Source organism: Eulemur rufifrons, chromosome 2 (genome assembly GCF_041146395.1).
Source record: "Eulemur rufifrons isolate Redbay chromosome 2, OSU_ERuf_1, whole genome shotgun sequence".
Taxonomy (NCBI): domain Eukaryota; kingdom Metazoa; phylum Chordata; class Mammalia; order Primates; family Lemuridae; genus Eulemur; species Eulemur rufifrons.
In genome coordinates, this window is record NC_090984.1 from 95,602,702 (window position 1) to 95,619,713 (window position 17,012).

General features: G+C 36.3%; 1 protein-coding gene across 2 annotated transcripts in view; it reads left to right on the top strand.

The window, feature by feature from the left end:
• The window catches only part of RAD51B (RAD51 paralog B), a 725,590-nt gene that overhangs the window by 35,895 nt on the left and 672,683 nt on the right, over positions 1-17,012 (top strand). The gene's annotated exons all lie outside the window — the stretch shown is intronic.

Sequence of the window (17,012 nt, forward strand, 5' to 3'; positions counted from 1 at the left end):
AGGGTCTCATTCTATTGCCTGGGCTAGAGTGTAGTGGCATCATCATAGCTCACTGCAACCTCAAACTCCTGGGCTAAAGTGATCCTCCTGCTTCTGCCTCCCAAGTAGCTGGGACTACAAGCATGTGCTACCGTGCCAGGCTGATTTTTCTTTTTTTGTAGAGATGGGTCTCACTCTTGCTCAGGCTGGCCTTAAACTCCTGGCCTCAAGCAGACCTCCCACCTTGGCCTCCCAAAGTGCTAGGATTATAGGCATGCGCCATCGTGCTGGGCCTATGCATTTTTTTTTTTTTTTTTTTTCCTGCAGTCAATTTTGCAAGTATTTTAGGTTTAGATATTGTGTATTGTGTTCAGTGCTGTTTTGTATACAGTAAGATTTGGTTTGCTTCAAACGGCGAGAGGGATTTTTGGAGTGCTAGTAATGAAAGTGCCATAAGAAAACCTTGAAAGATTATTGTTGGCATAGATTTCAGTAGTGAGCATTGTGATCAGGATATCTGAAGATAATGGGACATTGCAAGGGCTTATGGTGTATTAGTTATAAGAGCTAGTTGTGTACTGAGTGTACTGAGATATACTCCGATCTGCAGTGTGTAGGAGAGTTCCACTTGTTCCATAGCCTCACCAATATACAGGTTTTTCAATTTTAGGCATGCCTCAACAGAAAAAAATTCCCTAAATTGAAGTAAAATTAGATTATGATTTTATAATTTTTAGATTTGTTTTTGGAAAATTTAAATTATGGATCTTTGCAACATAAAGGAATATGTATAAATAGTGTAAGCTACCAAACAGCCTTTGGGATTTATTAAGCCAAGCAAGAAGTTGAGGGAGAAAATGTAACATACAAAAAGTTCTATATATTTTAATGGTTTTTTTAATCCATAGTTTGGATTAAAGTTAAGTGCTGTAAAGTTTATCTTGGGTTGTGCTCATATTTTAAATTTTATTACAGTTGGCTAAAATGATAAATTCAAATTCATATTTTCCCTGGTCAAGGAGAATAAAGGAATTTAAAAATATTTTATAGAGATATTTGATTGAATGGAAATTCAAGTGTACAGTTGACTATCCATATCCATGGGTTCTACACCCATGGATTAAACCAACCACAGATAGAAAATATTTGAAAACTTAGAAAACGATGGTTGTGCCTGTACTGAACGTGTACAGATTTTTTCTTGTCATTATTCCACAAACAATGCAGTATGATTACTATTTACATAGCATTTACATTGTGTAAGGTATTAATTTAGAGATGATTTAAAGCATACAGGAGGGTGCACAAAAATTGCATGTCAATACTGTATTATTTTATGTAAGGGACTTGAGTATCCATGGATTTTGGTATCTATGAGGGGTCCTGGAACCAATCCACAAGGATATAGGGGGATGACTGTATATGCTTATTTTGTTAATTCATACTGTTGCTCAACTTAATCCTATGCAAAATGTGAAAATTCACTTTTTTAAAAGTTGTGTTTGTTTTTAAATAGTAATTGTAGGCTAATGCTTTTCAGTTTTTTTCTGAGGTGATTTATTTTCCTGAGTGAAAAAGGGGCTCTTTGTTTTTAATCAAACTCCAAAAAAAAAAAAAAAAAAAATAGGTACTTAATATCCTCACGTTTCTCTGTATTTGCTTTTGTTTCTCTGTTTAGAGATAAATTCAGAATATACTATGTGCTTATATAAAAGTGTGATATTAGGTTTTTTGTGACAAGTAAGTATTGGTTTTAAAAGGCTTTTGAAAAATACTTCCATTAGGAAATGTCAGAATTTTCCTAGTCTAATTACTGCATATAAATGGAAAATCAGGAACTTTTAAGCTTTTATGTTATATTTTGAATAGGTGGCTTCATATAGAACAGAATGTTTTAAAACAGTATGTTGGTGTCTGGTTCATTTTATTTTTCAAATTAGCAAACCTGTGCCTCCTTGCAGTTCCTCTTACATGCCAAGAAACACTCCTCCCTCAAGGAGTGTTTGCTGTTCCTCAGCCTGGAGTATTCCTCCTCTAAATATACATATGGCTATTCTTTCCTGACACCTTATTAATGAGGAATTCCCTAACCATATAAATATTAATCACACCCCCCTCTCCCGGGTCTCTTACTATGCTTTGTTTCTCCAACACAGTTTTCACCGTCTAGTATGTTATATTTCTATATGTTTATTATTTATGTGACCGTTTCACTCCATATGGTGGTTACAGGAACTTGGTTTACTTTGTTAATAGCTTTATTCTCAACACCAGAAACAGTACCTAACACACAATAGGCACTCAGTAAGTATTTTTGAATGTATGAATTACAGATACTTGCTTTTCTTCTTGGACTTGAGTTAATCTTATATCTATTGGTACTAAACTTAAATGTAAATATTTGCTTTTAATCCTATTTTGACCCTATTTTTCTTTAATATTGTTTATTATTTTTAATAGTAATAACATAATTTTAGGTGGCAGAATATCTTATCATGTAGGAGCTATACTCAGATTATACTGGCATCTTACAGAAAGAAAAAGAATTCTTAAAATTCTTAAATTTGGAAAAGGTTTTAGAGATCTAGACAGTATCAGAGAGACAGTAGTAGGAGAAGAGAGTCTATCTCGGTCTAGTAGAACTGACAGGTGAATCTTTGATGGCCTCTGAGGATTGGGTGGGAAGCCATGTATTTTAGAGATACAGATGGCAAATAAACATATGAAAAGATAGTTAAAATCATTAGTCATTAGGGAAATGTAAATTAAAATGATGATGAGATACCACTAGACACCTATTAGAATGGCTCAAAAAACCCTTCTGGACCTTTCTCCCTCCTTCCTAGGCTCAAGAGTCAGGGATGGTGCTACCACAAGCCCAGTAGCTTTAGGAATTAGGAAGAAGGGTAAGAGAACAGTCTGTTTAGAAGAACAGTGTTTTCTCAAATTAGTTTAAGGTATTGACCCCTTTTAAATGCAGATAATATTCTCATGAACCCCCATTGCTGACTTCAGTTTTGTTTTAATATCACAGAAATATATATAATTATAAGCTTAGCTAATAACTTTTTATATTGAATCATACTTATGAAACCATGAAGGTGGATTGCATTTATAATACAGTATTGTTCAAATTAATTATGCTAACTTATAGCATAGATGATAATTTGCCAAATTAAATTATTGGTTATAATATACATATATTAATTTATCTCAGATAAGATTCTTTTGGGAAAAAATATATATCCCTATTGTAGTTCATGTGGTGACTCAACTTTCCTACCTTTCTCTATTTGAACTATAGAACTAGAGTACTATAGAACCTTCTATTTGAGAGGGGTAACCATTTGACTCTCTGGTGGGCATGAGTGTGTTTAAGTTTTAAGTCTGCCATTGTACTTTTCTGCATTTGTCCTTGACAATTAAAGAGATACTAATTGATATCACTTGATTGAAAGCAGACATATTAATAGCTTATGGAAGTTATTAATATCTTATGGAAGTTTTCAATTATAAGATGGCTACACTAATACTTTGAGACTATCATTGAAATGAAAACATAAAATTAAAAAATTCCCATATTTTATAGACCTTTGAATATGTTTAGACTGCAATTTGAGAGACACAGTTGTTGAAGTCCGGTGGAATCATTTTTTCTAAAGTGTATGGAGGAGGTATAAGGGATACTCTACCATTAAAGATGCAGAACCTTTGTCTTTTTAAAGCATGTTCACACTAGTATTATGAAAATGTACTTACTGTATATGTCATATTTACATCCATTTGAATATTTTTCTTTTTTTTATATATAAATTGAATTTTTTATGCTTGCTGCTGAAACTCTTACCGTTTTTTTTAAATTGGCCTTTGTAGTATGCTGTGTTAATTATGTTCTTTTTGTTTGTTTTGTTTTGTTTTCTAGTTTAGAGTTTTTTAAGTTATTGGAATAAAAGAGAATGAAAATACGTTACTTAGATAATAGGACTTTAACCTTTGGAAGGTTCTTTGAAAGTACTTTTAACCTGTATTTTTGAATAGTCAAATAAAGATGCACAAAATGTCAAGTTCCAAATTTTTACTGTTTCAGAGAATTTAGCAAATTAGTTTCAATTGTTGGTATATGAGTAGTCTTGAACTTTTTTGTCTCTTTCCCCTCTATCTTCTTCTAACTCCTTCATTTCTTGATATTGTGCAGCTTTTTTCTAGTTTAAGGGGACTAATACCAGTTAACACTATTTAGAGTAGTGGTTATCAAGAAAACTTTGGCTATATTATTAAACACTCTAAGAATGAAAACTTTATTTTCATTGATAGTTGTTAAAATCCAAATTATTTTACTAATACGCAATTATAACCAGTTTTTCTGTTGTTGCCATCTGTGTTCTTGATTACATGCCTTTGAGAATATGCATTGCTCTAACTTATTGCTTATAAAGATTTTTTAAATGTTAATATTTTTATGTTTTAAAGCTATTTAGAAAAATGGATTAAAATATGTGTATTTCTCATTTTGCTATTTTGAAGACATAAGGGTTTAAAAATCATTAACAATTAGAAATAATTAGTTCTGTTTTTGTTTTAAGTGAGGGAAAATTAATAAGGTTAAACTTTTTATTATTATTATTATTATTTGACAAAAGCATAAAAATATTTTTTTTTCTCAGTTTAATGGTAGACGTCAAATGGGCCAGGATTTATCTTTTCTTCTACCATTAGCTGTACTATCATGCATGCAAAGTCGGTTTAATTCTACAGGATTATACCTTAACTTAGATACTAATAAATATTGAAAATAAAAAAATTAAGGTTTTATTAATTATAAAGTTGAAATATTGTTTATAATTTGTGAGATAACTTGTTATATGTTGGTTTTAATCTTAGACCCACTGTTTGCTAATTTTATGACCTGAGTAAGTTATTTATCCCTGCTCTTACTCTTAGTTTTCATGTTTGAAAAATGAGGATAATAATATCTGACTCATGGGGCTGCGAGGATTAAGTGAGATAATGTCTGTAATGTTCTTTACACAATATTTGGCACATTCAGTAAAAGGTAGCCTTTAATTATTAATTTTAGTAGTTACCTCATTCTAGGGCCTGGTATATTTTATCTCTCTCCTGTTAATATTTTTTATAAAGGCTGCAGGTGCCTCCAAAGGAAAAATCATCTCTTATTCAACATAGTATCCCTTCTATCTGTTTTGTTGATGGATGCTGTTACTGCTTGAACCCCTCTCTGTTTGGTTAATTTACACTTATTCTTCAGATCTCAGACTCTTCCTCTTTCCTTTTTAATTCTACTCTGAGCAGTTGTGGCTACTACTCTGTGCTAGGCACTCTGAGATCATAAAGATGAATACAACATAGCCTTTGCCCTTAAGGCTTCTAGAAATAAGTTAACTGTAGAGACAAATAGCTCTCTGTGGTATAATGGAGAATAAAATAAATATCTTGTCTACTGTTCTTTTTCTGTTTCTAGCAGATACTTTAGTAGCTTGGTACCTTCATAGTCTCTAGGTAAACCCTTCATCATGTCTAATCTTGACCCTTAATGTCCCATTCTTATTCAGAGAGTGCTCTTTTAGAGACAAATAAGTAGTGGTTAAACTGATAAAGCACAAGCATAATTCTAAAGTTGTGTTGCTAAGAAAAGGTTAGAAATGAAAGCAAGTTGCAGCTCTTAGTCTTTAGTGTTACTTTACATACATTACACAGTGCCTTGATGTGTTGTAGAATTTTCTTTTTTTTTTTTTTAAATAGGCTTTATTTTTTAGGGTGATTTCAGGTTCACAGCAAAATTAAGCAGAAAGTACAAAGTTCCCCTATACCTCCTTCCCTGACATATACACAGCTTCCCCCACTATCAACATCCTGCACCAGAGTGGTAGATTTGTTACAATTGATGAACCTACGTTGACACATCATAATCACTCAAAGTCCACCTTTCACATTAGGTCTCACTGTTGGTGTTATACATTCTACGACTTTTGATAAATACAATGACATGAGGACAGACATTGAATCCCACTCTGTTCTATGGCTGTCTGTGGTCCAAGCCCTTCTTCAGACCCACCACATGCCAATCCTTTCTCAGACTAGGGTCTCCAGCTCTCTCCTAAGTTCTTATTAAGCCCAGAGTTTCAAGCAAAGCCTAAAACCTCTTCCACAACTGCAGAACCTTTCTGCCTGCTGCCCTAGAGAGCAGAGGCTGAAATGGGTTGGAATCAAAGCCAGCAGGAGAGGAGAGGTACTACATATTGAAGCTACTATCTTCTAAGAATCCCCTCCAAATTTTAATTCTGAAAAGAGATGCAAAAATTTCTAAACATTGATCAACAGAATCCAAGCGTGTATCAAAATAAAAATACACCAGGATCAAGTTGGATTCATTCCAGGCATGCAAGGATGGTTCAATATCAGGAAATCTAGGGAAATAGTCAGAAGTAGAGATGACTGCCTTACTATTTATTGGTAGGTGCTGACATGAGAGAGCAATCCAAATGTAGATGCTGCAGACTGAGCTGTTAAGTGCACTGTTTAATCAAGTAAAAGGCTGACTTCATGAGGAACAAGGTACACCTGTACAGAGATTATCATACAGTTTTCCAATTTGAAGAATCCTTCATCAGGAATGGGATCAGAAGTAGGGACTGAAGGAGAAACAGGAGGAAAGGAGGAAGTTCTCATGCAAAGAGGAGGCCAGCCAATGACAATTGGGTCAAGGGCCTGAGGAAGAAGGCAAGCAGCCAGTAAGAAGCCGTCACATAAGAGTATGGCCAAGAGAATTTAGGAGCAGGGACATAAGCAGACAGGTTTTCTTTTCAGTAACATGCTCTTCTTAAGCTCTCCTCAAGGTTTAGCATGCATCTCTCTCAAAGTAGCCTTGAATTAGCAATGGTTTGGTGACTAGAAGTATCTTCTTCTGTTAGTGCTGCTATAACAGAATACCTGAGACTGGGTAATTGATAAAGAACAGAAACTTACTCTCTCATAGTTCTGAAGGCTGGGAAGTCCAAGACCAAGGTGCCAGCATCTAGTGTGGGCCTTCTTTCTGTATCCTCATGTGATGGAAGGCAGAAGGGCAAGAGAGGATGAATGTGATATCCCTGCATGGCAGAAGAGCCAAAGAGAGCAAACCCCCTCCCACAGATCTTTTTTATAGCAGGGTTAATCCATTCCAAACATCTCCCATTAGGCCCTACCTCTCAACACTGTTGCACTGGGGATGGTTTTCAACACAGGAATTTTGGGGGACACATTCAGACCACAGCAGAGAGGAACCTCTCTTTCCCTCTCAGAGCAAAGCTGAACAGGGACCCAAACTCAGCAGCTGGAAGGAGTAGTGTTACTGAAAGTTTGGCACTTGTCCCCAAGGCTGCATCAGAAGAACGAGGACAAGTGGTTTGATTAGAAGGAAAGAGGAGTTTATTAATTTGCCAGCAAATGAGGAGGCTGGCAGACTTCCATCTCAGAGTACCAGCATCCTCCTTCTGAGCAGAAGTACAGAGCTTTTAAAGGTTTTGATCAATCCCATCTTCAGCTAACACAATCTTGTGACCTCTGCCCAAATTAATTCCCATCTCTTGTGGCACAAAGAACAAAGGACACTCCTCTGCCCCTCCCGACCACTGGCCTGAGTCAGGGATGCAAGTCCTAGCTTTCCAAAAGGAGTGGGGGATGTTTTAAAGAGACATAAAACATCTTTGCCATTTTTCCAAGCCATTTCTTCTGTTAGAGTAGCCTCAAGGTGAGTGAACACTCTGAATGGAGAAGAGAGAAAACACCAAAGAGATTTGTAGGATTTCCAGAAATACTTGAGTAGGGAAAAGGATTCCCTTGCAAACACCAGAATAGGCTTTGGATTATTCCTATTTGGATAGTAAAGGAAAAGGTATCCCCAGAAAGCTGATAACAGCATGAGTAAACTGAGGAAACATACAGATATATTTATCTAATATATTTATATTTTGTTTGCAGAAATCAATCAAATGTCATCTCTAGGTGACATGATAATGGATAATTCATTTTCTTTAGTTTTTTATTGTTTTCAGTAAAAATTATGAATGACTTTTGAAATTTAAAAATGTAAAATTAATATTGTTGGGGGAAGTCAACACAGCAAAGGCAAGAGCATTTGGGCAGATGCTGTTCTTCATTGATCCCATGTGGCCAGCAGAGAGAGCTGGTGACCAGCACCCCGAGCCTTCAAGGGAAACCCCACACAGCCTGTACTGAGGTTCTAATTATAGGGGCCAAAACAAGAGTAGAAGGAGACAAATTTAGAAAGCAAAGAAAGTAGATGCTCAGCTGAGCCAGTAGGATGTCACTGACAAAGAGAAAAAGAGTAGGGCTTGGGAAAAATAGTATAAACAGTTACAAGGAAGTGGCCATGTGCCCTGTGAGACCTCTGGACAGGGATATAAAGGGCCCTGCACAGGAGGCTCCACACCTGCACACCTCCTCTCTACCTGCTCACCTCTCCTCCACCTGCTCCTCTGACTTGCTCTATCCTCAACCCACCAGAACTATGGGCTACTGTGGCTGCTTTAGAGGCTGTTGTTCCAGCTGTGGGGGTTGTAGTTCCAGCTGCTGTGTGCCAGTTTGCTGCTGCAAGCCTGTGTGCTGTTGTGTGTCAGCCTTTTCCTGCTCCAGCTGTGGCAAAGGGAGCTTTGGTTCCTGTGGGGGATTCAGTGAAACCGTGGCTCCTGTGGCTGCTCCCAGTCCAGCTGCTGCAAATCTTGCTGCTGCTCCTTAGGCTATGGGTCATCCTGCTGCCAGTCTAGCTGCTACAAACCTTGCTGCTGCCAGTCCAGCTGTTGAAAGCCCTGCTGCTCTCAGTTCAGATGCTGCCAGCCCTGCTCCTCCCAGTCAGGCTGTTGCAAACCTTGCTGATGACAGTCTTGCTGCTACTAGTGTAGCTGCTGCAAGCCCTGCTGCTCCCAGTCCAGCTTCTGTACCCATTTGCTGCCAGTGCAAGATCTAAGGCTCTAAATCCAGGCCTTCTAGTTTCTCATGTTTGGTGAAACCATTTCTGTTTTTTGTTTTTGTTTTTAATTAAGATTCATGCAGACATTTCCTGTAGTTTCCCTGAATTGGTTCCCTTCTGCACATACCTCTCTGAGGCACCAGCAACCTTTTCCTACTTTTCGTTCATGCATATATCTCCTTCCCTGGATCAGCTCTCTGTCTGGGCCCTGTATTTATCCCCTCACTCAGGAGAAGTGTGTTTCCTAGCCCTGGAGAAGTCCCTGCTTTGAAGTGGGTGTCTGACTGACTGCCACAGTCGGCCCCTTACTTGAGTGTGGATCATCATCTGCCTATTCTTGGGCTGACTGAGATGCAAGGCCTGACCGACAAGTCCAGATTGCTGTTTCTAAGTGTTCAGCTAAGAATTGTTTTAATCACCATCTCAACAACCATTGGGACCCTGGTCCTCTTGGGCCACTTCCTATTCTCCTTTGACCCACCTCTCCAAGAAGTTTGCTTCCTTCTTTTTGCCTCCAAGTTCATGAACAGAAGCCCTGTCTTGGGCAGCAGTGAGAAGGTGGATCCCTGCAATGTTGTAGAATTTTCTCATTGAAGATCTTAGTTATGGCTGAGTGGCAGTCTTCAATTTTCCAGTGAGTACAGCGGTCTAGAGAAATGAGATGATTTATTTAAGACTGCTCAAGAAGTCATTTGGATAATTGAATAATATCACTTGCCACTTCTTTGTGGGTCTGCTTCTCTCTTTTCTGTATAGGTAGTAGCATATATAGGTATATATCATTGCTGTATAATTTTCCCAATCTCTGATCAGATCCTTTCTCTACTCATACTCATTGTATGGTACCATATTATTTATAGAATAAAACTACTAGATTATAAGCACTTATTTATTTTTTATTTTTTTATTTTTATTTCATCTTATTATTATGGGGGATACAGAATTTCAGGTTACATACGTTGCCCATGTACTGCCTGTCCCTCCAAGTCAAAGCTCCAGGCGTGTAGCACTTATTTATTTTGTTCACAGTTATATCCTTTACAGCTAGGACAGTGAATGGCACATAATAGGTGCTTTAATTTAATATTTGTTGAATGATTAAATCTGAATTCCTTATATGATATTCAAAGTTTTCTTTCTTCTGGCTCTAACCTCCTCCTCCTCCATTGTGTTTTTTTCTTCTGTGCAGGCTGCTGATCTACCCCTACCTCCCTGTATTTTTCTATCTTGGATGTCATCCTCTTCTCTTCCTTTCTAAATTTTATTCTTCTTTCCTGTCTGAGCTCTTAAGTTCTGTCTTTTCCCTGAGATTTTTGTACCACTGTTTTAACCTCAATTGGTTCTACCTTCTCTTGTACACATGGTCTTAACTTCTAATTAGAACTTTAATCATTTTTTTATCTTACAGTATCATTTAAATATTGGTATGTCTATGTCTGAACTCCTGAGTTATAAGACTCCTTGGAAGCAGAACTATTAATATGCTCTTATACATCCCCCATAGCTGCCTATATTGAATAGTATCCATATTGAATAGTGTCTATATTGAGTAGGTGTCTAACATATATTTGTTGAATGATTGTATCATACATTTTCTAGTTATGTAATTTCTGAAATGCATATTTAATTAAGTGCTTACTTCAATTCTTGTATGACTTAAAGGGAAAACATTCTAACATTCATTCTAAAAAGTGAAAAGATATTTGAACACTAAAGCTTTGGAGTCTCTATCACCTCCTCTTCTCTTTTAAAATTGAATGTAGAGGATTAGCTGATAATTTGAAAGCTCTAGACCTTTAATTTAGTATAATATATGAACTTCTGTGAGATATCATTGACCTGTGATCATTAAGGTGGGAATTTAACATTAGTTTTCTGTACCTAGTATTATTATAATGCCTTGTTTAGAAGTATAACAATATAACAATGTCAGATTATATTCTACCTTATGATTTTTACTTATCAAAGGAAAGCATTGTGGGGAAATTGGATCTTTAATGAAATCTACTAATAGCTCGATGCTTAATTAAATTCAAATAAACAGTTTGAAATATAGTCTTGGCTGTATGAGAGGTTGGTCAAAGGATATGTTCTTATGTTATTCAAAGACAAAATTGTTTCTCTGGTTGATATTGTTATGCATCCTTTGCATTTCTTCAGTGTGTTCACTGAGTTAGTATAGTTATTTCCAAGTATATTTGTTGGTAGTTTAATTTTATATTTTTAAAAGCTTTGTCTTTTTTTTTTTTTTAATTCCTTTTGTTTTCCCTTAAGAAGAGCTGAATTTTTTGGCTTCCTAAACTTCTTTTGGGAAGCTTCCAGTCTCATCATTTCTGTTTTTTATCAGTTTACTAAGTCAATAAATTTATTTCTCTGATAGCTTATAATTTTAATAGAGTTTGAAGTCATAGGCGAAGTTTTAGTCTTAAAACAGAAAAGATCCCTGAATAGCCAAAGCAATTTTGACCAAGAAGAACAAAGCTAGAGTCTGCATACTTTCTGATTTCAAAATCTATTACAAGGCTACAGTAATTAAAACAATATGATACTGGCATAAAAACAGACATACAGACCAATGAAACAGAATAGAAAGCCCAGAAATAAACTCATGCATATGTGGTCAACTGATCTTTGACAAGGGTGCCAAGAATATACAACGGGAAAAGGACAGCCTCTTTAATAAATGGTATTGGGAAAATTGGCTATTAACATAAAAAAGAATGAAATCGGACCCTTACCTTACACCATACACAAAATTCAACTCAAAACAAACTGAAGACTTAAACGTAAGACATGAAAACTTAAAACTCTTAGAAGAAAACATAGAGAAAAAGCTTCTTGAGAGTTGCCTTGGCAATGATTTCTTAGATATGACACAAAAAGCACAGGCAGCAAAAGCAAAAGCAAAAATGTGAGACTACATTGAACTGAAAAGCTTCTGCACAGCAAAAGAAACAATCAACAAAATGAACAAACAACTTATGAAATGGGAGAAAATATTTGGAAACCATAAATTTGTTAAAGGGTTAATATTCAAAATATTAAGGAGCTCCTACAACACAACGGCAAAAAAAAAAAAAACCCCCAAAAAACAATTAAAAAATGGGCAAAGGAAGTGAATAGACATTTCTTAAAAGAAGATATACATATGGTTAATAGGTATGTGAAAAGATTCTCAATATCACTTACTATCATCAGGGAAATGCAAATCAAAACCTCACTGAGATATCACTCACACCTGTTAAGATGCCTATTATAAAAATAAAACAAAACCCAAAAGATAACAGGTATTGACAAGGAGAAAAGAGAACTTTTGTTCCCTTGTTCACTGTTGGTGGGAGTGTAAATTTGTGTAGCTACCTACTATGGAAAACAGTATGGAGGTTCCTCAAAAAATTAAAAATAGAACTACCATATTATCCAGCAATCTTACTTCTGGGCACATATCCAAAGGAACTGAAATCAGGATCTTGAAGAGATATCTGCACTTCTATGTTCGTTGTAGCATTATTCCCCAAACCCAAGACATGGAAGCAACCTAAATGTCCATCCATGGATGAATGGATAAAGAAAATGTGATATATATGTACAATGGAATATTATTCAACCTTAAAAAAGAAGGAAATCCTGCTATTTGTGACAACATGATGAACCTGGAGGACATTATGCTAAATGAAATAAGCTGGATACAGAAGAATAAATACTATATGATCCCACTTATACGTGGAATTTAAAATAGTCAAACTCATAGAAGTAAAGAGTAGAATGGTGGTTGCCAGGGACTGAGGGTGGTGGACAGGGACACAGGGAAGTATTGGTCAAAAGGTACAAAGTTTCAGTTATGCAAGATGAATAAATCTTAGAGATCTACTGTACAACATAATGCCTATAGTTAACAGTACTGTATTGTATACTTAAAAATTTGCTGAGAGAGTAGATCTTATTTTGTGCTCTTATCACACACACAAAAAGGATGAGAGGAAACTTTTGGAGGCAATGGATATGTTTGTACATTGCTTATGGTGATGGTTTCACAGGTATATACTTACCTTTACACTCACCAAGTTGTATACCTTAAATATATACAGGTTTTTGTATGTCAACCAAACCAAAACCAGAAAACAACTTTAATTACCCCAGTTAGAATGTTTCCCCTTTATTGAGTATAAGAATTGAAGTAGGCACTTAATTAACTTTGTAAGATTTAAAAAATTTTTCCAAATATTTAAGAATCTATGTAAATATATAACACCTGTGGTTTAAAGGTTTTATCTGTTTTCCAATACAAGTAACATAATTTACAACAGAGGATATATTTTTTTTTTGAGACAGAGTCTCACTCTGTTGCCAGGACTAGAGTGCCGTGGCGTCAGCCTAGCTCACAGCAACCTCAAATTCCTGGGCTCAAGTGATCCTCCTGCCTCAGCCTCCCGAGTAGCTGGGACTACAGGCATGCGTCACCATGCCCAGCTAATGTTTTCTATATATTTTTAGTTGTCCAGATAATTTCTTTCTATTTTTTAGTAGAGAAGGGGGTCTCACTCTTGCTCAGGCTGGTCTCAAACTCCTGACCTCGAGCGATCCTCCCACTTTGACCTCCCAGAGTGCTAGGATTACAGGCGTGAGTCACCACACCTGGCCTTACAATAGAGTATATTAAAAGTTATGTATTTCTCATTTGAAGAGTTTGTTTCTTCCCCCCTTTTGGCCTTCTGTTTATCCTTGATATTGAAAGAGAATAATCTTATCAATTTCACATTTCTCTATTTGTTTTGATTCCTTAATGTTGATTCTGTCTCTTCTGGAAAATGTCTTATTAAAAGTAAAACCCTTAAATCATATGATAGGTCTTTAATCCTAAGGCTACTTTGATGGTTATAGGAGAGAATAATGTTTATGGTTAGAAAGAGAGCAAAGGTTCTTGGTGTTCTTACTACTAATGGTCTTACTACTAAGCTCCTTGTAAAATGAAATTTTGATCATAAATGTTTGGGCTTTGAAGTCCTTTCTAAGATCTGGGACCTGATTTTGTATCTCAGAGTTTGTGTTAATTGTTTTACTGGAAAAAATAAGTAGACACTGATATTTTTCTAGTTTATTTAAATAGTCTACAGGTTTGAAATGCTGTTAATAATAAATAGTTGCACTTTATGGAGTACTTACTTTTTTCCCAGGAATTGTGGTGAGCATGTTTCAAACATTTTCCTTTTAGTACTCTGAATAACTTTGTGAGGTGGTTTATATTATTCTCCCTTTATAATTGAAGAAATCGAGGCCTATATGGGTTAAATAACTTCCCAGAATCATACAGCTAGTAAGTATAAGGGCTAGAGTTTGAACCCAGATCTGATTCCAGTGCACATATTCTTACTGATAATTGAACACTGCCTCTTAATACAGTATTCAAGATTATTCTGTTCCCTTGCCTCTTATTATAGCACTGAAAGCTGTCAATACTCATTCTTTCTTCTAAGCCTTTTCAAATGGAAAGTCTCGTACTTTGCTTTATGCTTTGATTGCTGTTTGAAAGTGTAGCTGCGGAGGTACTATATTAGTGCTATTAGTATTTCAAGTAAGAGAAATAACTTGAGTACTTGCAGCTTTGATTGCTTTTTTGCCTACATATAAATCATACGTGTATGTTTAGAGTATAATTAAATGCCTTTTATGTACCAGTGAATATGCTGAAGACTTGTAGTGTTTCTGTACAATATTGTCAAACCAGAATTTGGGAACTATAGCTTATATCCTGTAATGAGGTATGTTGTCTTAGGAAAATAATTCCGAAACACTTGTACTTTGGACCTCTCTTGGGGAACACTGAAATACAGACAGCCTCCTAAGACTCTGCTTTGAGGTTTCATGAAGACTCAAAACATGCTGTGACTGGACAGGAGACATTTTAGTTTTGTCACATTGCCAGATGCATCCAGTAAAATTGGCTGTTCATGAATTTAATTAAAAGTTCCTAGGAACTTAAAACTTAGGGTAGTTTTTATAGGCATCATGACTCAAAGGATCTTTTGTGTATGCATTTGAGGGAGGGCCAGTTCTGATCTAAACTGAAATAAAGCTATGCCCATAGTTATGAGGACCAAAGGGCAGTATTTTAAAGAAATGTTGAAATTGTGAAGTTTTTTTTTTTTTTTTTTTTGAGACAGAGTCTCACTCTGTTGCCCAGGCTAGAGTGAGTGCCGTGGCGTCAGCCTAGCTCACAGCAACCTCAAACTCCTGAGCTCAAGCGATCCTCCTGTCTCAGCCTCCCTAGTAGCTGGGACTACAGGCATGCGCCACCATGCCCGGCTCATTTTTTCTATATATATTTTTAGGTGTCCATATAATTTCTTTCTATTTTTAGTAGAGGTGGGGTCTCGCTCTTGCTCAGGCTGGAGAAATTGTGAAGTTTTTTAATGCTTCTAACTTAAAGTCACTAAAGTTACTTTTATTTCTTAGACTATATTGTAATTAATTTACTTTTTGTTATTCTGTATGATCTTTAGCTTTATTTACTGGATTGCCTGATACCATGGGATTGGCCTGCCCTACAGCCTTGGACAGTTCTCTGTCCAGCAATAACCTTCTCCTTTTACTTTGCTCTTGTAGTCTTTGGGAATCACACTTTGAATATTAAGCATTTCATCGAAGCAGCATGATTGAGTAGAAAGTACCTAGAATTTCAAGTCAGAAGATAGGAGTTAGTGCACCAAATGCATTACAAGTAGCTATGTAATCCAGGACCAGTTCTCCTTTCTGAGCCTCAGTATCCCTATCTGTAGAAAGGGGATAAAGGTTCCTACCTCATAAAGCTTAATATTATTACTACTAATATTATTAATAGATGAATAATATTAATATATTGCTAGATTACTAAACTTTATAGAGGTTTTTATAATTTATAAATCACTTTCATATATGTATGTGTATATATATATATACACACACACATATATATATATATACATATATATATATATTTTTTTTTTTGACACAGAGTTTTGCTCTGTTGCCTCAGCTAGAGTGCAGTGGCATGATCATGGCTCACTGCAACCTCAAACTCCTGGGCCCATGCAGTCCTCTTGCCTCGGCCTCCCGAGTAGCTGGGACTACAGGCGCGTACAACTGCACCAGTCTAATTTTTCTATTCTTAGTAGACACGGGGTCTCACTCTTACTCAGGCTGGTCTTGAACTCCTGACCTCCAGGGATCCTCCCGCCTTGGCCTCCCAGAGTGCTAGGATTACAGGTGTGAGCCACTGCGTTTGGCTCTACATATAATAACTTTGTAGGGGGATATATATTTTTATCTATCTATATCTATGAAAGGTCTTTGTAAATTCTGAAGTACCATGTGATTATTAGTTGATAGTTCTATAACCAACCAAATCTGATTTAGTGGCTGTTTTCAGCTTTAGATATTTGAACAATGAATCAGGGTTTTCTAAACTCAGATAACACATTTAACTCAATTTTTGTTTAGCTAAAATGAAAGTTTTGAAATGTTTTCTAAATAGTGTTAAGATTTGTTTTAAGGCCAGGCACGGTGGCTCACACCTATAATCCTAGCACTCTGGGGGGCTGAGGCGGGAGGATTGCTTGAGGTCAGGAGTTTGAGACCAGCAAGAGCGAGACCCTGTCTCTCCTAAAAACAGAAAAAATTAGCCAGACTATTAAAAATAGAAAAAGTTAGCTGGGTGTGGTGGCGCATGCCTATAGTCCCAGCTACTCAGGAGGCTGAGGCAGGAGGATTGCGTGAGCCCAGGAGTTTGAGGTTGCTATGAGCTATGATGACATCACAAGCACTCTAGCCTGGGCAACAGAGCGAGACTCTGTCTCAAACAAACAAACAAAAAACACCAAGAAACAAAACAACCCCCCCCCCAAACCCACACATACACACAAATAAAAACAAAAACTTATAGTGCCTTAGCACAAATTAAGGCAGTGGTACCAAACTAAATTAGTTATCATTATATTCTTCACTGCCACAAGCCAGTTTTGCTTAAGAATGTCCTTAATGAATCAGTTAAAATTACTAATTTCATTAACTC